Source organism: Eleutherodactylus coqui, chromosome 1 (genome assembly GCF_035609145.1).
Source record: "Eleutherodactylus coqui strain aEleCoq1 chromosome 1, aEleCoq1.hap1, whole genome shotgun sequence".
NCBI lineage: Eukaryota > Metazoa > Chordata > Amphibia > Anura > Eleutherodactylidae > Eleutherodactylus > Eleutherodactylus coqui.
In genome coordinates, this window is record NC_089837.1 from 476,172,999 (window position 1) to 476,195,468 (window position 22,470).

Here is a 22,470-nt window from a genome sequence, read left to right on the forward strand (position 1 = left end):
CTTAAGGTCCAGGTAGCCGCCCTTGGGGCTTTCTTTGACTTCCCCTTAGGCGACCATAGGCTAATTAAAAAATATCTTAAAGGGGCAGTCAGACTCCACCCCTTTATAAGGGAAACCATGCCCCCATGGGACCTGAACCTTGTTTTGCAGGCCCTCTGCGCACACCCCTTTGAGCCCCTGGAAGATCTATCAGTAAAGATCCTCTCCTATAAGGTTGCCTTTCTAGTTGCCATCACTTCCGCCAGATGGATCGGAGAGATCCAATTCCTTTCTATTAGGACCCCGTATATGACCACCTTCCCAGATAAAATAAAGTTCAGGCCTGACCCCTTTTTCCAACCGAAAGTTCTCAGACTTTCACAGAGAACAGCAAATAGTACTTCCCTCCTTCTGCCAGGAACCCCGTAACACCACGGAACGAGGTTCCATAATCTAGATGTTAGACGAGCAGTCCTGAAGTATTTGGAGGTCACACATTCCTTCAGGAAGTCTAACAACCTCTTTATTCAATTTCTGGGTCCACGCAGAGGAGGGGCCGCTACTAAGGACTCCTTAGCGCGTTTGGTCAGGAGGGCCATAGAAGAGGCGTACAGATCCCAGGGGATCCCACTCCCGGGCGATGTTAGAGCCCATTCCACTAGGGCGGTCGCCTGTTCCTGGGCGGAGAGAGCCCAGGCGACAACCGACCAGATCTGCAGAGCCGCCACATGGTCGAGCACTCATACCTTTACTAAACACTATCGCCTGGACCTGGGGGCCAGCCGTGATATGGCCTTTGGGCGGAAGGTGCTACAGGCAGTGGTCCCTCCCTAAAGCCCTTGGTTGTTGGGCTTCTCCAGGTGTATGCTGTCAAGATGACGAGGGGAAGGCAGGAATTAGGTCCTACCTGTTAATTCCTTTTCTTGAAGTCATCCTGACAGCATAGGGGCTTTTCCCTCTCCTTGAGTTATTTTTACGTGAAGTAATGTATTGTACTAATGATTTCTGTATTAAAAATGATTGGTTAAGCAAAGCCGGGTCACTGTAGTTATTTGGTACACACTGGTGAGCCGGTGGTGGGAGTTAGCTTTAGTATTTTCCGCTTCCTGTCCCAACAGGTGTCCAGCGGACAACCTCCAGGTGTATGCTGTCAGGATTAGAGATGAGCGAGCACCAAAATGCTCGGGTGCTCGTTACTCGGGATGAAATTTTCGCGATGCTCGAGGGTTCGTTTCGAGTAACGAACCCCATTGAAGTCAATGGGTGACTCGAGCATTTTTGTATATCGCCGATGCTCGCTAAGGTACAACTCCGCAATGGAAATTCCGTGTGCACCCACAGCATGGGTGGCTCCCTGGAACCCACCGGCTGTACATGTATCCCATTGCAGTGCCCATCACAGCTGAGGTAATGTCATGTTAAATGCAGGTGGGCTTCGGCCCACACTGTATGCCCCAACCTGACCGGGGTTTTTAATTCATAGACACAGGCAGGTACAACTCCCTATTGTGAAGTCCGTGTGGACCGACAGCATGGGTGGCTCCCTGGAACCCACCGGCGGTACATAAATATATCCCATTGCAGTGCCCAGCACAGCTGATGTAACGTCAGCTTTAATGCAGGTGGGCAAAAAATTAATTGGATTACACTGTAGGCGAGGGCCCCAAAAAATTGGTGTACCAACAGTACTAATGTACGTCAGAAAAATTGCCTATGCCCAACCAAGAGGGCAGGTGAAACCCATTAATCGCTTTGGTTAATGTGGCTTAATTTGTAACTAGGCCTGAAGGCAGCCCAGTTAAAATAAAAATTGGTTCAGGTGCAAGTTTCAACGCTTTAATGAGCATTGAAACGTATAAAAATTGTTTACAAAAATTATATGACTGAGCCTTGTGGGCCTCAGAAAAATTGCCCGTTCGGCGTGATTACGTCAGGTTTCAGGAGGAGGAGCAGGAGGAGGAGGATGAATATTATACACAGATTGATGAAGCTAAAAGGTCCCCGTTTTTGATGGTGATAGAGAACGATGCTTCCATCCGCGGGTGCAGCCTACGTATTGTTTAGGTATCGCTGCTGTCCGCTGGTGGAGAAGAGAAGTCTGGGGAAATCCAGGCTTTGTTCATCTTGATGAGTGTAAGCCTGTTGGCACTGTCGGTTGACAGGCGGGTACGCTTATCTGTGATGATTCCCCCAGCCGCACTAAACACCCTCTCTGACAAGACGCTAGCCGCAGGACAATCAAGCACCTCCAGGGCATTAAGCGCGAGTTCAGGCCACGTGTCCAGCTTCGACACCCAGTAGTTGTAGGGGGCAAAGGTGTCACGAAGGACGGTCGTGCGATCGGCTTAGTACTCCCTCACCATCCTTTTACAGTGCTCCCGCCAACTCAGCCTTGACTGGGGAGCGGTGACACAGTCTTGCTGGGGAGCCATAAAGCTGTCAAGGGCCTTAGAGAGTGTTCCCCTGCCTGTGCTGTACATGCTGCCTGATCTTCGCGCCTCCCCTGCTACCTGGCCCTCGGAACTGCGCCTTCGGCCACTAGCGCTGTCGGATGGGAATTTTACCATCAGTTTGTCCGCCAGGGTCCTGTGGTATAGCATCACTCTCGAACCCCTTTCCTCTTCGGGTATGAGAGTGGAAAGGTTCTCCTTATACCGTGGGTCGAGCAGTGTGTACACCCAGTAATCCGTAGTGGCCAGAATGCGTGTAACGCGAGGGTCACGAGAAAGGCATCCTAACATGAAGTCAGCCATGTGTGCCAGGGTACCTGTACGCAAATCATGGCTGTCCTCACTAGGAAGATCACTTTCAGGATCCTCCTCCTCCTCCTCCTCCTCCTCAGGCCATACACGCTGAAAGGATGACAGGCAAGCAGCATGGGTACCCTCAGCAGTGGGCCAAGCTGTCTCTTCCCCCTCCTCCTCATGCTCCTCCTCCTCCTCCTCAATGTGCTGAGATATAGACAGGAGGGTGCTCTGACTATCCAGCGACATACTGTCTTCCCCCACCTCTGTTTTCGAGCGCAAAGCGTCTGCCTTTATGCTTTGCAGGGAACTTCTCAAGAGGCATAGCAGAGGAATGGTGACGCTAATGATTGCAGCATCGCCGCTCACCATCTGGGTAGACTCCTCCAAAGTTTCCAAGGACCTGGCAGATGTCTGCCAACCAGGCCTACTCTTCTGTAAAGAATTGAGGAGGCTGACTCCCACTGCACCGCCCATGTTGGAGTTGGTATTCCACTACAGCTCTACGCTGCTCATAGAGCCTGGCCAACATGTGGAGCGTAGAGTTCCACCGTGTGGGCACGTCGCATAGCAGTCGGTGCACTGTCAGATGAAACCGATGTTGCAGGGTGCGCAGGCTGGCAGCCTCCATGTGGGACTTGCGGAAATGTGCGCAGAGCCGGCGCACATTTCCGGTCAGGTCTGACAAGCGTGGGTAGCTTTTCAGAAAGTGCTGAACCACCAAATTAAAGACTTGGGCCAGGCATGGCACGTGCGTGAGGCTGCCGAGCTGCAGAGCCACCACCAGGTTACGGCCGTTGTCACACACGACCATGCCCGGTTGGAGGCTCAGCGGCGCAAGCCAGCGGTCGGTCTGCTCTGTCAGACCCTGCAGCAGTTCGTGGGCCATGTGCCTCTTCTCTCCTAAGCTGAGTAGTTTCAGCACGGCCTGCTGACGCTTGCCCACCGCTGTGCTGCCGTGCCGCGCGACACCGACTGCTGGCGACGTGCTGCTGCTGACACATCTTGATTGCGAGACCGAGGTTGCGTAGGAGGAGGAGGAGGAGGAGGGTGGTTTAGTGGAGGAAGCATACACCGCCGCAGATACCACCACCGAGCTGGGGCCCGCAATTCTGGGGGTGGGTAGGACGTGAGCGGTCCCAGGCTCTGACTCTGTCCCAGCCTCCACTAAATTCACCCAATGTGCCGTCAGGGAGATATAGTGGCCCTGCCTGCCTGTGCTTGTCCACGTGTCCGTTGTTAAGTGGACCTTGGCAGTAACCGCGTTGGTGAGGGCGCGTACAATGTTGCGGGACATGTGGTCGTGCAGGGCTGGGACGGCACATCGGGAAAAGTAGTGGCGACTGGGAACTGAGTAGCGCGGGGCCGCCGCCGCCATCATACCTTTTGAAAGCCTCCGTTTCCACAACCCTATACGGCAGCATCTCCAGGCTGATAAATTTGGCTATGTGCACGTTTAACGCTTGAGCGTGCGGGTGCGTGGCGGCGTACTTGCGCTTGCGCTCCAACACTTGCGCTACCGACGGCTGGACGGTGCACTGAGAGACATTGGTGGATGTGGCCGAGCACAGCGGAGGTGAGGGTGTGGGTGCAGGCCAGGAGACGGTAGTGCCTGTGTCCTGAGAGGGGGGTTGGATCTCAGTGGCAGGTTGGGGCACAGGGGGAGAGGTAGCGGTGCAAACCAGAGGCGGTGAACGGCCTTCGTCCCACCTTGTGGGGTGCTTGGCCATCATATGTCTGCGCATGCTGGTGGTGGTGGCTCCCCGGCTGATCTTGGCGCGACAAAGGTTGCACACCACTGTTCGTCGGTCGTCTGCACTCTCAGTGAAAAACTGCCAGTGGGGGTGGGGCTAATTCACGGAACTTAGCCCTGCCCCCATCCCGCCTCCTTCCATTGCAAATAGTGCAGAGGGGTGTAGAGGAAGGAGAGAGGGGGCGGGAGCTCAGTTCCTGCTCCTGGCTCTTCCATCCTCCCCCCTTCCCCTGCAGATGAGGACGACGTATATCGGCTAGGCGTGAAAACCGAGCCGATATACGTTCTTGTGAATCCAGCCTGAAGATGAGATCACTGTTGGCACTGAGCTTCATTAACCCAAAAGCAGATGTATGGTGAGCTCTGGACCCTCCGATCCTAGACCAACCACTATGGCCACACCGCTTCTCTGACTACCCGATGCACACTGTATATTAATATGCATTGGTAGTCTAAGACACTACACCTGCTTTCACTGGTCAGTGCTATCCATGTGAGCAGCACAGGTTAATCAAAGCAGGTGTTGTGTTTTAGAATACTGATGCATACTAATATACGATGTGCATCAGGTAGTCAGAAAAGTTTGTGCAGGTGTACTTGCTGTCCAGGCCAAGAGGGTTTCTTCTATCTAATGCATCAGCAATCCTCAGATTCATGTAGCTTGTCTGTACATGTTTTTACACTTCTCTAGAAAGTGTGTGCCACTCCCTTTTCTGCTTCAGGAATGCAAAGCCCTCTGTGCTCCCAGTGAGAAGGGACCGTGTGCCGGACGGGATCTCCTATAGAATCGTCATATATAGAGGTGAGCTTTATGTAGTTTCTGCCTATAATAATAATATATGGTCTTGCCAGATCACTGACAACTTGTTTTTCCTTTTTAATTAATAGCTAAAGTAAATGAGTTCCTGAGCGACTAGCTGCAGTATATCAGCTATAGAGCAGATGGCTTACATTAGGGCTCCTTCCCACGGACTGATTGCCCGCAGCTATTAGGTTCTATTGAACCTAATAGCTCAAGGCTCACGGTGCGAAATTCCATCGCGGAATTCCGCACTGTGAAATCACCCGTCCTCACCCGCGGCATGCTCTATTTGCCGCGGGTGTACGCGCGGACGGCTTCCTTTGCAGTCCATTCCGCTGTAGCACAGCGGAAGATAGCGTAAAACCCCTTCCCCGCCCACCGCCGGGCGCGTCATGTGATGCTGTGAGCGTGTCATATGACGCGGCCAGCGTGTCACATAACGCTGCAGCACATGCCCGCCAAAGCGTCATGCGGGACTGAAGACGCCGGATCCGCATGGGGTCTCTGGGGGGCGCTGTCACGGGCTCCGCCGCAGAATTTCGCGGCGGAGCCCGTCACGGCCGTGTGCAGCCGGCCTTATTCTGTACATATAGAGATCCATGTAATAATATAACAAAGCTATAGAATTATTTGGGAGTACAAGCTTATAACCACTTTCAACAGAGGCCTAAATCCTGCGTAGGTTTGAAAGCTCGCTATTACCTTCTATAACCTTATATATTTTTGTTAGCCATTAACCCCTTAGTGACGGACATTTTTTGTGCTTTTTTTCTATTTTCGTTTTTTCCTCCCTTTTAAAAAAATTGTAACTCCTTCATTTATCCATCGACGTCGCTGTATGAGGGCTGGTTTTTTGCGGGACGAGTTGTGTTTTTTAATGGTTCTATTTATTGTAGCTTATAATGTTCTGAAAAACTTTTAAAAAATTTTAAATGGAGCGAAATGGGAAACAAAACAACATTCCGCCATCTTTCGGTGCGTCCTGTTTCAACGGCACACAAACTGCAACAGAAAAATGATTAGTATGATTACTACGATACCAAATTTATAGTTTTTTTGTTTGTTTGTTTTTTTTTTGCTGCACTGTTTTTTTTTTCAAAAATATTTATTTATTTTTTTAAATTTTTTTTATTAAATCACTTTTTATTGAAAGGTTTTTGCTATTACAGACATTTAGTTACAGATGTACAGATGTTGAGCTTTTATACAAAATTAACAAAAGCACATTTTTAATAGAGATGAGCGAACGTACTCGTCCGAGCTTGATGCTCGGGCGAATATTAGGGTGTTCGGGATGTTCGTTATTCGTAACGAACACCACACGATGTTCGGATGTTCGGGTTACTTTAACTTTCTTCCCTGAGAAATCTTTTCTATATGCGCTCAATGGGGCCGGCGGCAGCAGCGCCAACCCCATTGAGAACATATAGAAGACAAATCCTTCTTCTCTGCCACAGCTGTAACAGCTGTGACAGAGAAGAACGATGTTTGCCCATTGAATTCAATGGAACCGGCAATACAGCCGACTCCACTGAATGCAATGGGCTGCCGGCGATCGTGGGATGAATTGTCGGAAAGGGGTTAAATATATAAGCCCTTCCCTGCAATTCATCCAGAAATGTGTAAAAATAAAAAATATATATATACTCACCTGGTGCCGGCAGACGGAGTTCAGCGCGGCAGGCTGCAGTTCTCCTGAACTGCTCTGAACAGCTGTGAGTAGTATTCAGCAGCCGGGGATTTAAAATCCCCGCCTGCTGAATGATGCCTCTGAATGGTCACAGCCTGACCAATCAGAGGCCAGCCCTCACTCACACCCATTCATGAATTCATGAATGGGTGAGTGAGGGCTGCCTCTGATTGGCCAGGCTGTGACCAATCAGAGGCATCTTATTCAGCAGGCGGGGATTTTAAATCCCCGGCTGCTGAATACTACTCACAGCTGTTCAGAGCAGTTCAGGAGAACTGCAGCCTGCCGCGCTGAACTCCGTCTGCGGGCACCAGGTGAGTATATATATATTTTTTATTTTTACACATTTCTGGATGAATTGCAGGGAAGGGCTTATATATTTAACCCCTTTCCGACAATTCATCCCGCGATCGCCGGCAGCCCATTGCATTCAGTGGAGTCGGCTGTATTGACGGCTCCACTGAATTCAATGGGCTAACATCGTTCTTCTCTGCCACAGCTGTTACAGCTGTGGCAGAGGAGAACGATCGTTATGCTGACAGTGCGGGGGGGGGGGGGGTCTCACTCTTGCCGCTATTGTGGCTTAATAGTGGGACCTGTGAACTTGAGATGCAGCCCAACATGTAGCCCCTCGCCTGCCCTATCCGTTGCTGTGTCGTTCCCATCATTTTCTTGAATTGCCAAGATTTTCACACATGAAAACCTTAGCGAGCATCGGCGAAATACAAAAATGTTCCGGTCGCCCATTGACTTCAATGGGGTTCGTTATTCGAAACGAACACCCGAACATCGTGGGAAGTTCGTTTCGAATAACGCGAACCCGAACATTTTGGTGTTCGCTCATCTTTAATTTTTAACCTCTTTTTTGTTTAAACGGTGTGAGACATTGAGTTATGGTATCTTTAGACATCCAGAGCCTATGTTGTCTCATTGTTAGTTCAGACAATATTTTATAAACAGTTTGTAACCTCTGGCTCGGCCTTCCGCCACAAACCCTCCTCCGCACCTTGTATATTAAGCTGATTGAAGGGGAGGATGCTTGACTGACTCCGAGCTGGATATCACCTTCAACAACAACTACATTAATACGCAATAAAGTGTATGGGGTGATTAAAAGGAGGGTGGGGGGGTACACGGGATGGGGGCGGGGGGGGGGGGGAAATGAGGTAGAGGGGAGGGGGGGGGGTTCAAGAAACACCTACATATCCTTCCTTCACACAAGTTGTTTCACGTATTATATTGACCTAATTCAACATCCTTAAAGCGGGTCTATTGGATCACCTATTTGTTTAATGCCTTTAATTTCAGAAACACTGAGAGGTATACCCTGGTTTTGTTTGAATTTGTTTTTTAATGAATTTATCATTTTCCAGTTATATGTGGGACATGTTTTTCCCAAGGGGCCCATATTTTCGTGAAGGAAGTGTGGGAGAAGTTTGACCAGCTAAGCAGTTTTTCAAACTGGTAAATTTGATTCAGTTTGTCTCTCCACATCTCAACAGATGGGGGGTTTGTTTTTCCCCAGCAAAGGGGGACTTGGGCTTTGGCTGCCGCTATCATAAATGATAGAAGTTTGTCTTTGTTTGGATTGGAGGACTCTTGTGGTCTATTGAGGATAATTTTTTCGGGGGTTAATAGAATTCTCCTTTTGAGGGTCTTTTCCATCTCTCCCTCTACTTCCTCCCAAAAGGGTCTGATTTTATTGCAGTTCCACCAGATGTGTAGGTACGAACCTGTTTGTTCTTGGCACCTCCAACATTTGTCTGAATCTGCCAACTTGTATTTGTATAACCACTCAGGCGTTTTATACCATCTGGTTAGTAATTTGTAATGGTTCTCTTGTAGACGTACACATGGTGAGATCCCGTATGAGGATTTAAAGATTGTCTTGATTTCTGTGTCTGATAACTTTAATTCCTTTTCCCAGGAGGAAATGTAGGTGGGTCTGTTGAAAGCACAATGTGCCGTGAGAATCTTGGTCAGGGCGGATGTTTTCCTAGCAGATTTATTTTTGTTAATCATTACTTTTTCAAAGTCGGTCATCGGTCTCGTCGATAGGAATTTTGTTTTAAAGTTAGTGATTACCGCCGAGAGATGTGCAATATGTAAGTCCTGTAGGTCTCTTTTCTGGGACAGTGTGTAAATTATGGAGATCGGGTCCTTATGGATAATCTTCTACAAGTCCTGAATTGAGTGTTTTTCAAAAATGTTCCATAAATTTTCGGAAGTTCGGGTCTCCTGTTGTTTGTTAATGAAAGGAAGTAGATTTAATGGTGTGTTTGGTGAGGGGGTATGTGCTAGCCACTTTTGAGTTGAGTCCCAGGTCTTGCAGATGCCACGCAGCAAGGTGTTGTAGTCTTTAGACCTGTAAAGTCTCGCGTCTGGGAACCACATGTCCCTTTGAAAATCTGACCCATACGCAAGCTGGGCTAGTCTTCCCAATTTCTGGTTGTTTATTGGGAACATCAGCTCAAGCCATCTGTTTAAATTGATAGCATTGTAGTATTCTGTGGTGTCCGGTAATCCTACCCCTCCCCACTGTCTTTTTCTAATCATTAAGGAGTATGCCAGTCTGGGACGTTTGTATTTCCAAAAGAAACTTGCGAGCAGCGAGTTTAATTTTTTTTAAAAAGGATTTTGGTATGTGGATTGGAAGCATTTGCAATTTATAGAGAATCCTGGGTAATATATAGGTTTTGATAAGATTCTTCCTACCAAACCAAGAAATTATAGGGATATTATAGGAGGATAAGGCCTCCTTCCCACGAACGGATTTCCGCCGCGTAATTCGCGGCGAAAATCCGCTGCGTTGCCCGCAGCTATTAGGTTCTATTGAACCTAATAGCTCCATGCTCACGATGCGTAATTCCACCGCGGAATTACGCACCGCGATTTCTCCCGTCCTCACCCGCAGCATGCTCTATTTTCTGCGGGCGAGGACGGGCTGTACGCACTGACGGCTTCCATTGAAGTCAATGGAAGCCGTCCATTCACGCTATCTCCCGCTGTAACCAGCGGGAGATAGCGTGAAAAAACGCTTTCCCGCCCACCGCCGCGCGTCATATGACGTCATATGACGCGCCCGGCCGCGGCACGTGGCACGGCCGGCCGCGGCACGTGACACGGCTGGTGACGTGGCGGCGGTGGGCGGTGACGGGCGGTGACGCGCGGTGACGCGGCGGCGGTGGGCGGGGAAGCGATTTCACGCTATCTCCCGCAGGTAAGTATAGGGGCTCTGGGGGGCGCCGTGACGGGCTTCACAGCGTAATATTACGCTGCGGAGCCCGTCACGCTCGTGGGAAGGAGGCCTAAGAGAGATGTTATTTCCGTTAGTAAAGGGAGTAAGTTAAATTCAAATAGTTTAGTGAGATTATTTGTTATTTTAATGCCTAAGTAATCAATATACTGCTCTGCCCATGCATATGGGGAACTACCCTTTATCTCTGCTACTCTATGCGGGGGTAGTGAGATATTTAAGATCACTGATTTATTTTGAAAGACCAATCAACTCTGTCAAATGCTTTTTCAGCATCAATACCCAAGAAAACCAGAGGAATGTTCTTTTTCTTCGCATAATAAATGGAATGGAGGAGAATTGCTGCATTGTCTTTACCCTCTCTGCCGTTTACAAAGCCCGATTGTTCCTCCATTATTAGTTTGGGTATAATTGTGCTGATTCTACGAGCGAGTAGTTTTGCCCAGATCTTAATATCAAGGTTTAACAGAAAGATTGGTCTATAATTATTGCATTGAGCGGGATCTTTTCCTTCTTTGTGTATCAGGGTAATGTGTGCTTCTTGTGCTTGTTTAGTAAAGGACGCCCCTTCCAGCATCGCATTTAGTGTGCGTAACAGAAAGGGTAGTAACGTCTGTTGTAGTGTCTTGTAGTAAGCTATTGTGAGACCGTCAGGTCCAGGACTTTTACCGTTGGGGAAGCTATTTATTACCTCTATTAGTTCCTCCTGGTCGATGGACGTTATTAATTTAGCAGATTCTTCTGAGCTCAGTGTGGGAAGATTTAATTCTTTCAGAAAATTATTCATATCTTTGTTTGTTTTCTAAGGCAGAGTTTGACTTTCCCTCATCAAGGTTATAGTGTTTAGTATAATAAGCTTGAAAGGCTGCAGCTATATCTTGCGTGGAGTTGTTTTGTCCCCATTTTCTTTCTTGATTTCCTTGATAGAGGTTTTTTCCCTCTCCTTCTTTATCAGAGAGGACATTAATTTGCCTCCCTTGTCCCCATGTGCATATATCTTGTGTTTATATGTCCTATATGATCTGGTAAATTTCTTATCTAGTAATCCTATGAGTTGTTTTCTAAGGGAGTTTAGATCGGATTGTACACTTTCTAGCGCTGACAATTTTTTCGTCTGTTCTAGGGATTTGATCTTGCTTAGTATGTCGTCTATTTCTTTTTGTTTTAGTTTTTTGAGTTTAGCACCCATGGAAATGAAGAGACCTCTCATATACGCTTTATGCGTTTCCCATATGATAGGGAAGTTTGTATTGTCTCTTGAATTTATTTCAAAAAATTCAGACAGACCTTTGTTCGCTTCCTGTCTAGAAGGCTCTTCTCTTAATAATGTCTCATTTAATCGCCATCTCCACTCCCCTAGGTTGTTTGAAAGGATATTTAATTCGGTATGCACCGGGGCATGGTCTGATATTGTTATGCTATCAATTTGTGTTTTTTGTACTACATTTAGTAATTTTGTTGGGATGAAGATGTAGTCTAGTCTCTGTTGCAAGTCGTGCATGTGTGAATAAAAGGTGTAGTCCTTTTTTGTTGGATTATTGTATCTCCAGGAATCGACCAAATTCAGATCCTGTAGCGCCAAGTGAATCCGCTTGATAACTTTCTGCGAGACCTGGGACCTCCCTCTTGAGGAATCTAAGAGTGGATTTAATGTGACATTAAAGTCACCGCCTAGAATTATGTGACCGACAGCAAAGGATTTCAGTTTATTTATCATGTCGATTAACCATTTTGTTTGCTGTACATTAGGGGCATATATGTTAGCTAATGTGTAATACATTCCATTCATTGTGCCCCTGATAAAAATAAAGCGACCCTCTAAGTCTGAGTATTGCTGTTCAAAACGGAAGGGGAGTCCCCTGTGGATAGCTATAGACACCCCTCTTTTTGCCGAGGTGGGGTTACTACTGTGAAACCACTGTGAAAAGTACTCTTTTGGAAGCCTTGGGATTTTATCGCTTTTGAAATGTGTTATAAAAGCAATTTTAGTATTGGATTTTTTTCATAAGCCATATCACGTGATGGCGTTTGTTTTGGTGAATTTAGACCTTTCGTGTTAAAGGAAGTGATAATTGTTTTATCTTTTAGGGGCGGTGTTTTTGTTTGGTGTTGGGACATGTTGTTTAAGGGAAAGAGGGGAGGAATGATCAGGTATTGTGTGCCCAGTCAGCATCTTAGTAATAAACAATAATTAACTTCGAATTAGTGTAAACTGAGAAGTCCGTTCAGGTCACCAGTCTGAGGGACTAATATGTCACCTAAGGTGACCTAAGAGTAACTGTGAAGAAAACAGAGAACAATTGTGGAGAACGAGCGCTATAGCGCCACCCATGTCCGGGGAGCTATGCTAACGCTCTTTCTGACTTTGCTCTGAAAGGTAGGCTGGCCTATAGTGTGTTTTGTTGTAAGTGTCAGGTACTTACTACATGTTGTGTTCGCTTCCACCATGGAGGATCAGGCGCTCCTTCCGGCGTGGTCTGGTTCCCCCCGAGGGGGATGAGAATCTTCCTTCGAGAAGGAGTCTGCGTGTTTCCCTCCACGGGGAGGGGGTGGGAGTGAAGCGGGGAGGGGAGGAGGTGCGTAAACATAGGGGAGCAAGAACAGAGGAGGAAGATGAGAAGGTGACATGGAGAAGAGACATTACATGAAAAAGGACATCGATTCCTTTAAGGTTGCATTATCTGATCCTACGATTATCACATGAGACATTAAGCGTTAAATGCAAACAACATCCAGTTAGCAATATTTGGATTTTAGTACTTGAGACCATATATCTAAGTCTTATGGGGCGGCGCGTCAGGCAGAGAACTCCCGAGGACCGACCCCCGATCAGTCCCTGGAAGCCCTACAATGCCCCACACCCCGCCCTCCAACCACCAAAGAGGTCTCAGCGGCAGTGCGTTCCAAATCTCGAACCTCTTACTCCACCCTGTCACCTTCAAATATCACGGCCGTGGTAGTGCCTTTTCTTGTGAGTCTATTCGCTGCCAAGACAAATGACAAGACTTGTCCCAGCATAAATGCCGTCCTGCTTGCTCAGTTGGCCCGATTTGGGAAATCTCCGACTACATAAGGCACTCAATCCCAGAACAGAAAAGAACCTCTTACCCCCAAGTCCAGAGTCCACCTCCCAAGCACCGTCCCCCCATAAAGGTCAGCCTGTAAGGATTACAAGTCTATGATGAGGGTTTAGTTTGGGATCTCTTGCCTTTCGGAGATTTGAGTCTCGGAACCGTCTTCCAGGAGTCCCCCTCCGGTAGAGGAGGGATATTCAGGTCATACTGCGTAGGCATCCACGAGGGAATATCTATATGTGTGATATCCAGTTGTTGCCACACCGTCTCCAGATCTTCTGGGGTTCTGACGACGATCCTGCGGCCAGCTTTATTGATCGCAAGGCCGAAAGGAAATAGCCATGAATATGGGATATCCTTCGATCTCAGTACCTCCAGTAGTGGTTTCAGGGTCCGTCTTTTTGCTAGCGTGGTGGGCGCTATGTCTTGGAAGAGTTGAATCTGAGAGTCATATTTTAAAGAGTTTAGTGATCTGGCAGCGTTTAGTATCGCATTTGTGTCAGTAAATGAGAGCAAGCCGCAGATAACATCTCTTGGTGGATCTGTTAGTTTGAGTTTGGGTCTGATTGCTCTATGGATTCGTTCAATCTGGATATGGGCAGCTCTCTCCTCTCCCAATAAGTCAGCAAAAATCTCACCTGCTACTTTTCGGAGTGACTCTGAGGTCCAAGACTCAGGCAGGCCTTTTATGCGTATGTTACTTCTGCGGCTTCTATTTTCTTGGTCCTCTATCAGGGTAAGGGCACGTTCTAAATAGGAGCGGTGCACTTCTACCACCTGGGAGGTCGCTTTCGCATGTTTAATAATCGTCGAGCATGATCCCTCTAAATCTTCAACCCTGTGCCCTATATGCTGGAGTTCAGATTTTATGTCTGCCAGTTCCACCATTATAGGCTGCGTGACCTTGAGAAGGGCGTTTTATGGAGGAAGGATTTGGAAATTTGAGCGCCCAACTCGCCATCTTCCTCTATTTCACTGTCATCCTCTGAGTCTTGGTGAATTTGCTCTGGCACATGTTGTATTGATTGAGATTTAGGGATAGCGCCTGGTGACTGTGCGTTCTTTTTTTTTTTTAGGAATTTTTGCATGTCTGCCTGGTTCTTCTGCCTCCTTGGAGTGTCTGGGGGGTCGCTGCTGCGTTCCCTTATTCCCTTCACCATTTCTGACCTCTTTTGAGTGTGGATAGAGGTGTTGCACTTTATATCTTTATGATGTTTACTGGCGTTTGAGATTATTCGCCCTGACTTGGGTGGCACGGCTCTGTCCTCCACTCAGTATCTTCTCAGTCTGCCATGTTTATGTAATATTTGTTGCCCGAAGGCGATGAGAAAAAATTGAGCTTGACTTTCTATATCAGAGTCTTAGTAAAGAGAAAAATTGTTTTGGTTTAGAGCTCACTTAGTGAGTTCAAAAAAAATTAGAGCTGGGCTCTTGTATACCCTTGAGTGGTTTGATATGGTGTGCTATGGAGGCTCAAGGGTTAATATGTTCCTCTTTATAGTGCTTCCTCTGTTAACCCTCTATAAGGATAAGATAGTGGTGAGGCTTTGGCGGGAAAACACCTGGGGGGGGGGGAGAAAATGGAGGGAAGGCCGAGATTACTTGTGAAGGCGATGATAGCCGTTCGCATTAATGTGGGGCGGTTTGGGAGCGGTTTGGGAGCTCACCGGGTATTCAGCTTCTCTTGCTGACTCTCTCTCTCCAGCCCGGTACCCCCCCCCCCCCCCTCCCTCAGCCGTCACTCTCACCCGTCCGTTCGTCTTCTTCTACAGTGCCTCTGCCGGGGCCGGGTGCTCGCTGAGCTGGTGTGTACTGCTCGCTTTGCCCACCTGTTCTTCCGCTCGCTTCAGAGCGCAGGACCGCTGCTATGTTCTGTATCTCGTCAGCGTCGGCTGCGCGTAGCACTCCTCTGCGCGTCGTGCCTCCTCTCAGCCTGGAAATCCAGACCGCGGCTTATCTTTAGTGTTAGGCCCCGATGTGCAGGCACTGTCCCGCTCGGTGCCGGGTCTCTCCCGAAGTTATCCTCACCTGCAGGAGTGGTAGTGTAGGATCGGACGTGTCCCCTGAGAGTCTTGAAGAGCCAGAGAAGGTGGAAAAAGGAGGGATTTTTCTTCTGGCTAAGGAGCCCTGGATCAGTGCGACCGTCCGCTCTGCAGGTTAGGCCACGCCCCCGGTGAATGAGCTTTTAATCTTTTTCCCATCAGCTCATCAGTTTTCATATCTATCACCGTCTATTTCCAAAATTCAAGTAATCAATCACATACAACCAATATTAGACTATGAGCACACCATGTTTTACCACTATTTTGGTCTACGGGGATAATCTTTCTCCTTGTGCAGGCCACAAAGTTGGTGTAGGGAGTCTTATAAGCCAGGCAATGCTTCCTGGGAAACAAAAATATTTAATTTTTTAAAATTATTTTCTGTCGCCATTTTCTGCGCACAATAACTTTTTTTTATTTTTCCGTCAACGTAGTTGAGTGAGGGCTCATTTTGTGCGGTATTCATTTTTGAATACAACCAACTTTTTTATCGCTTTTTATTACCTTTTTTCTTGGAGATAGGGTGACCAAAAGAAGCTCATTTCTGGCGCTCTTGTGTTTTTTTTTGTTTTTTTTTCCCGGACGTTGTTAACCTGCAGGGTAAAAGGGGTATTTTGATAGATCAGACTTTTACGGTTGCAGCGATACCAAACACGTATTTTTGCTTTATTTAGATTGTTTTATTGCAGATATGGCAAAAGGTTATTTATTTATTTTTTTTTTAAACTTAAGTTTTATTAATTATTAAATTTAAAAAAGTTAATTGTTTTTTTTTTACACTTTCTTTAAGTCCCCAGGGGGGACGACAGCCAGCGATGCTTAGATTACTCCTGCCGTATGATATAATGCTATAGCATTATGGGGATCCTGCACGGGACCCCCAAACATTGGTCGGGGGATTTAAATGCCGCTCTCAGAATTGACAGCTATTGCTTGCCGGTGTCAGCTGTAATAAACAGCTGACGTCCGCACTGTATGGAGAGAGAGAGCGGCGCTATCTCCTTCCACACACGTGCTGCAATGGCAGGACATAAAATGACTATGGGGCCGTCACTAAGGGGTTAAAAGGTTTCATATCCACAAGATGACTTCGTTTCTCTTGCTGCGAACAATCACATGGTGATGATCCAGTGAGTATTATTAGTAATAGCAATACAACAATGTTATACTTGAGTCAAGTAAATATTATGTTTATTACTATGTATCAATTAATATTCATCAACCAGTTACTAAGCAAACAGAGAAAAAAACTGTGTAAAAAAAGACCAATAGGCAGCGATAGTGTGGCTGGGCAAAATATGACTGTTGTTCCACGTGTCTGTCCCTATGAAAGAATTCATAGAGACTCTGAGTCTGGCAATTGGAAAAATCTCTGGATCAACAATCCATCTGAAGTAATTAGTGACTCTAACATGTAATACTGTAACACTTAAAGGGGTTGTCCCGCGGCAGCAAGTGGTGTTAAGCACTTCTGTATGGCCATATTAATGCACTTTGTAATATACATCGTGCATTAAATATTGGCCATACAGAAGTTATACACTTACCCCCTCCGGTGCTGGCGTCCCCGTCTCCATGGCGCCGACCAAAGCCGCCTTCTCCCTGGATTAGACGCGCTTGCGCAGTCTCCTCTTCTGTCCAGCTCCGGCATGCTCGCGCCGCAGAGGTCTTCTGTGCATGCGCAGAAGACCTGTGCGGCGCGAGCACGCCGGAGCGGCCCCTTCAGCGCAAGCGCGTCTAATCCAGGGAGAAGGCGGCTTTGGTCGGCACCATGGAGACGGGGACACCAGCACCGGAGTGTATAACTTCTGTATGGCCAATATTTAATGCACGATGTATATTACAAAGTGCATTAATATGGCCATACAGAAGTGCTGAACCCCACTTGCTGCCGTGAGACAACCCCTTTAAGCAAGGCAACCAGGCCCCTCAAACTCTTTTATCGAATTCCCCATCACCATGTCTTTAGGCAGAGGGCTCTATAGTCTCACTGCTCTGGCAGTAAAGAACCCTCTTCTATGTTCTATAGCTATTAAAACCTTAGTCAATGCAAGGTCATTATGAAAATGTATCTAACTTCCCTGCTGTTGCACTGCTGGATCAGTTGGTCTACTGTGGCAGGTTGCTGCTGAGATGCCAGATGTGCTATACAATGCTTGCCTCTAGGGTTAACCAGGGGCGTAACTATAGAGGATGCAGGGGATGCGGTTGCACCCGGGCCCAGGAGCCTTAGGGGGCCCATAAGGCCTCTCCTCTCCATATAGGGAGCCCAGTACTATGAATAAAGCATTATAGTTGGGGGCCCTGTTACAGGTTTTGCATTGGGGCCCAGAAGCTTCAAGTTACGCCTCTGGGATCAACCACACGTCACATGATTCAACCAGTCTTGGTACACTCTTAATAACATGGTTTGGGAACAGCCAATAAGTGTAACTATTTCCGAAAAACTGGCACAGCACTTCAGGCTCCAATCTGCCCGCAGTCAAAGCTGTTCCAGTCCCCACATTTGCCCATGACTACCAAATGTTGCCTTCTGATGCGCTGAGGAGAGGTCAGCACATTATCTGAGAGTAGACCGTAATGTGCTAATTGCATGAGAACGTGTTATTAATCACAAGATGTCACATGCAGTTATTTCTAATGCAGTGATGGTTCAGTGTATGCTATATTGCCATCACTTTAATCTGCATATATAAGCCTTTAAAATAAAAAATGATTGTTCTTAGGAAGAGAAATTAAAGGGGTTGTCCCGCGAAAGCAAGTGGGGTTTTACACTTCTGTATGGCCATATTAATGCACTTTGTAATGTACATTGTGCATTAATTATGAGCCATACAGAAGTTATTCACTTACCTGTTCCGTTGCTAGCGTCCTCGTCTCCATGGTGCCGTCTAATTTCAGCGTCTAATCGCCCGATTAGACGCGCTTGCGCAGTCCGGTCTTCTCCCTGGTGAATGGGGCCGCTCGTGCCGGAGAGCTGGTCCTCGTAGCTCCGCCTTGTCACGTGTGCCGATTCCAGCCAATCAGGAGGCTGGAATCGGCAATGGAGCGCACAGAGCCCATGGTGCACCATGGGAGAAGACCCGCGGTGCATCGTGGGTGAAGATCCCGGCGGCCATCTTACTAAGGTAAGTAAGAAGTCGCGGGGATTCGGGTAAGTACTGGACGTTTTTTTTTTTTTTTACCCCTGCATCGGGTTTGTCTCGCGCCGAACGGGGGGGCTATTGAAGAAAAAAAAAACGTTTCGGCGCGGGACAACCCCTTTAAGTAATCTTGCAGATATGGTGCCTCTTAATAGCTAACAAAAAGACATGATGATCTAGCGAGCTTTCAAACCAACTTAGGGCTCTACCTCAGGCTTAAGGCCCAATTGAACACAACGATAATCGCTCAAGCGACTTTTGAGCGATCATCGTTGTCATTTGCAGTACCAGATGATCGCTCAAGATGAGCGATCACCTTGCGCTGCCAGTGGAGGATGTAGAAGACAAGCGGGGTGTCCCCACTTGTCTTCTGCATCCAGCTGTTCTCCGCTCCAAGCGCCGGCTGTTTATACAGCCAAGCGCTCGGAGCAGAGGCTGCAGAAGACAAGCGGGGTGTCCCTGCTTGTCTTCTGCATACTGCTGTTCCCCCGCTCCAGCGCCCGGCTGTTATACAGCCGAGTGCTGGGTGCTGAGGTGTCCCCTGCTTGTTTTCTGCATCCAGATGTTTTCTGCACGGAGAGCCCGGCTGTGCCAGGTATGGAGAACAGAGCTGGCCCGCTCTGTTCTTCATACTGTGCCTGTTATCAGGGAGCGGGATACAGCTGAAACAATAGTATCAGCTGTATCCCACTGTGAATCCCTGATAAGACTCCTCATGTCTTTCAGTACACTACGCATAACGAAAACTGCACGAGGGGTGCACTTTTACACACACCGATTATCGCTCAAAAGATGGCTTTTGGGAAAATTTTGAGCAATAATCGTTGTCTAAATGGGCCTTTAATGGAATAGATATGAAGAGATGTATGTATGGATTAGAGCAGATCTGGTTACATATGATAGCCTGGTTGTAGACTTTGGACTTTTTGATGAGTTTAGGATGGAAATTGTTCTATCTAAGGTATAAGGCCAATAAATGGGTTTTCGGTAAGTTCTGAGAATTGGCCCCGTCCCCGTCCCACCTCTCCTCATTGCAAATAGTGCAGAGGGGTAGAGAGGGGGCGGGAGCTCAGTTCCTGCTCCTGGCTCTTCCATCCTCCCCCCCCCCCCCCACCCCACTGCAGATGATGACAACGTATATCGGCTCGGCATGAAAACCGAGCCGATATACGTTCGCGGGAATGCACCCTCATGCATATAGGCATCCGTATCTGGTCTTGCAGCTTCATTGTCAGCGACTATTAGGAGGCTATTTTTTAGGCACTTTTTTCTATTTAAACATAAAGGTTCCACATTTTTTCATACACTAGGGAGGCTGGACCCCTGGTTTATACCATAATTGATACACCTCCTTTATCTTAGGGTTTATCAATGCCAGTGGTATCCAGCCTTACCTAAGTGTTGTGGATGCTTTCTTGAGGAATGACAAGTGTGTCATTATTCTATTCCTCATATCTTTTATTCGTTTCACGTGGTGACAAGTTCTATCACCTCTGTTGCTATATAATTCAGGTTATATTTGTTATGAGTCTGACTTCTCATCAATTATTTACACAGAGTTATTTCTCTAAGTGATGAAATTAATCACCAACTATTTTGACTTCTTATTAGCTATGCATATACCTGAGTTATTTCTTTAAGTGATAACATTTCCCATTTTATGTATATTATCATCTCAACTTTGGTAATAATTTTGTTGGGTACTTTACACCTAGCCACCACCTACGTCCGGGTATTGATATACACCCGGAAGGATTGTCTCTAACAAAGAGGAATCCTGCACTTTGTGTGGTGGCGTCCTTCTGACCAGTCCTGGTCCCACGTTGTTGTGTCTAAGTGTTTCACGTTGTGAATGTCCTTTGTCCTACCTGTTGTTCCAAGAGGCTTTCAATTTTAAAAGACATTAATAAAGGTTATATTTTATTAAGGATCAACACCGTAAATAATTTTGATTTCTTTTTCGGTCCTTCTGCCTCAGTCACTTCTGCTAGATAAACTTCTAACTTTGTCTCAAAAAAACTGTATGGAAAACTGCCACAAAAGCCACTCTCTCGTACCGCATCAGCAAACCGCTGAGATTTTACTGCTATTCTCGGATGCAGTAGCCTGTGTCTGACAGTATTTTTAATGCACCTCATCATTGTCATGGGTCATGATGTGCGAAAACGCAGGAAAATATAGCAGACAGTGCTAGGTAAATGCCGCAATCGAGCGTATGTCTGTGAGCCCCATTGAAATCATTGGGAGCGTTATACCACGATTACCGTAGCATTCAAAACAACGCGATAATCACAGTAAAATGCATGTGTGAGAGTGGCCCTAGTCTGAAGCTCCTAAAGCAGTACAGACCTGACTGAGCTATTCTTATAGTGGGGGAGTTTGAACATTTCCTAGAGACCATATTTAGTCTTGTATCCACATTCCTTTACTCTTCTGAAGTAACACATCACATTATGTCATCAGTGTTAGACTTTGTAATGATTGCTGCATTTAGGGAGTTGGTCCACCGTGATTGGACACTACACATTTCTTTGTCCTGCTTTGCAATATAAATGAAGCTAAAACTGGGCTGGTCTTTAAGAAACAGCACAGTGGTGACTTCACACAGTCGATGTCTCTTGTTCTTTCTTGGATGATCATTGTTAATTAATTCGGACATATAGCAGAACTCCGATCCTGGTGGCCTTATTTTTAATTAAAAAGAGAACTCCAACAGGTCTTTTTTTTCCAAATCCACTGAAGAATTAAAAGGAGTTGTTTAAAAAACAAAATCTGCTTTCTTCAATAGGCAGCGCCAGCCTTGTCAATGGACTGTGTATGTTATTGCAACTTAGCCCTATTCATTTATATGGGTTGAAATGTAACACCATACACAACCTCTGGACAAGAGTGACACTGTTTTGTGCAAGATGGTAAAAAACTTTTTTACTTACTTGAGGCCCTTTAATGCCAAGTTTATGTCCTGGCTGCAGGGTACTTAACACAACAGGACATAAACTTACATCCTGTGGATGGCGGAGGATCAGAAACTGAGCCTGTGCCATCCCGCAGTGGGAGCCAGCGTCGCACTGCAACAGTAGGGAGAGATAAGAACGCTAGCCCTGCTATTAACCCTCTACATGCCACATGTACATTGTGACATGCAAAGGCTTCATAGAGGGAGCACGCTCCCTGTGTGACTTCATCAGCCCTCTGCAATGTATTTGTGGAGGGCCAATGGGTTGCCATAGCAACAGGATGCCAGGCAATGGCAAGCTGGGACACCAGTATCTATTATCGTTATTATAAGTGAAAATGCATTGTATTGCAGTGCAATGAATTATTACAGCCACAGGACATAAAAAATGTAAAATATATATATATAGATATAGCAAACCTCTTTTGCACCATTTCGCTGATTTTTTAAATAAATATTAAAAATCCCACATATTTGGTATCATCGTATCTGTAACAACCTGTACAATAAATTCTACAAATGATTTATCTTGCAAGGTAGAAGCTTAAAAAAACTTTAAAATGAGACAAAAGTCTTGGTTTGTTTTGCCTCCAAAAAAGCAAGAAAAGTGATAAAAAGAAAATTCCATATCTACCTCGAAAAATGGTACTAATAAAAACTTCAGCTCGTCCTGCAAAAAACAAGCCACAGCGCTCCGTCCATGAAAAAATAAGTTATGAGAATTTGGATGCAGTGATTTGTAGAAAAGATAATAATTTCCCCCCCAAAATTCTCTGGTTTCAAATCCAAACGTTTTGTGTGCTCCACTGATGCGTTCATGAGGACTATACATAGCACCATCTTCATCTGCAGGCTTAGGCCTCATGTCCACGGGGAAAATCAGATCCGCTGCGGATTTGTAACGCGGATTTGGGCTGCAGATGCACTGTAATTGTCTTTTATTTTTCATGCGGGAGATCATTTCATGCGGGAGATCAGTTGAGCTATGTGCTCTTATGAGCTCCCGCATGCGTGATCCGCACTAAAATGGA

At 46.7% G+C, this 22,470-nt stretch overlaps 1 protein-coding gene across 2 annotated transcripts in view; it reads left to right on the forward strand.

Annotated features, from left to right (window-relative positions):
• The first annotated feature begins 5,164 nt into the window (after window positions 1-5,164).
• Window positions 5,165-22,470, forward strand: part of LOC136586369 (retinol dehydrogenase 7-like) — a 36,840-nt gene continuing 19,534 nt past the window's right edge. Inside the window, exon 1 of one of the 2 annotated variants that reach the window (XM_066584460.1) lies at window positions 5,165-5,278. The gene's annotated coding sequence lies outside the window, so the exon portion shown is untranslated. The remainder of the gene's footprint in view (window positions 5,279-22,470) is intronic. The other variant, XM_066584461.1, reaches the window with a different exon arrangement.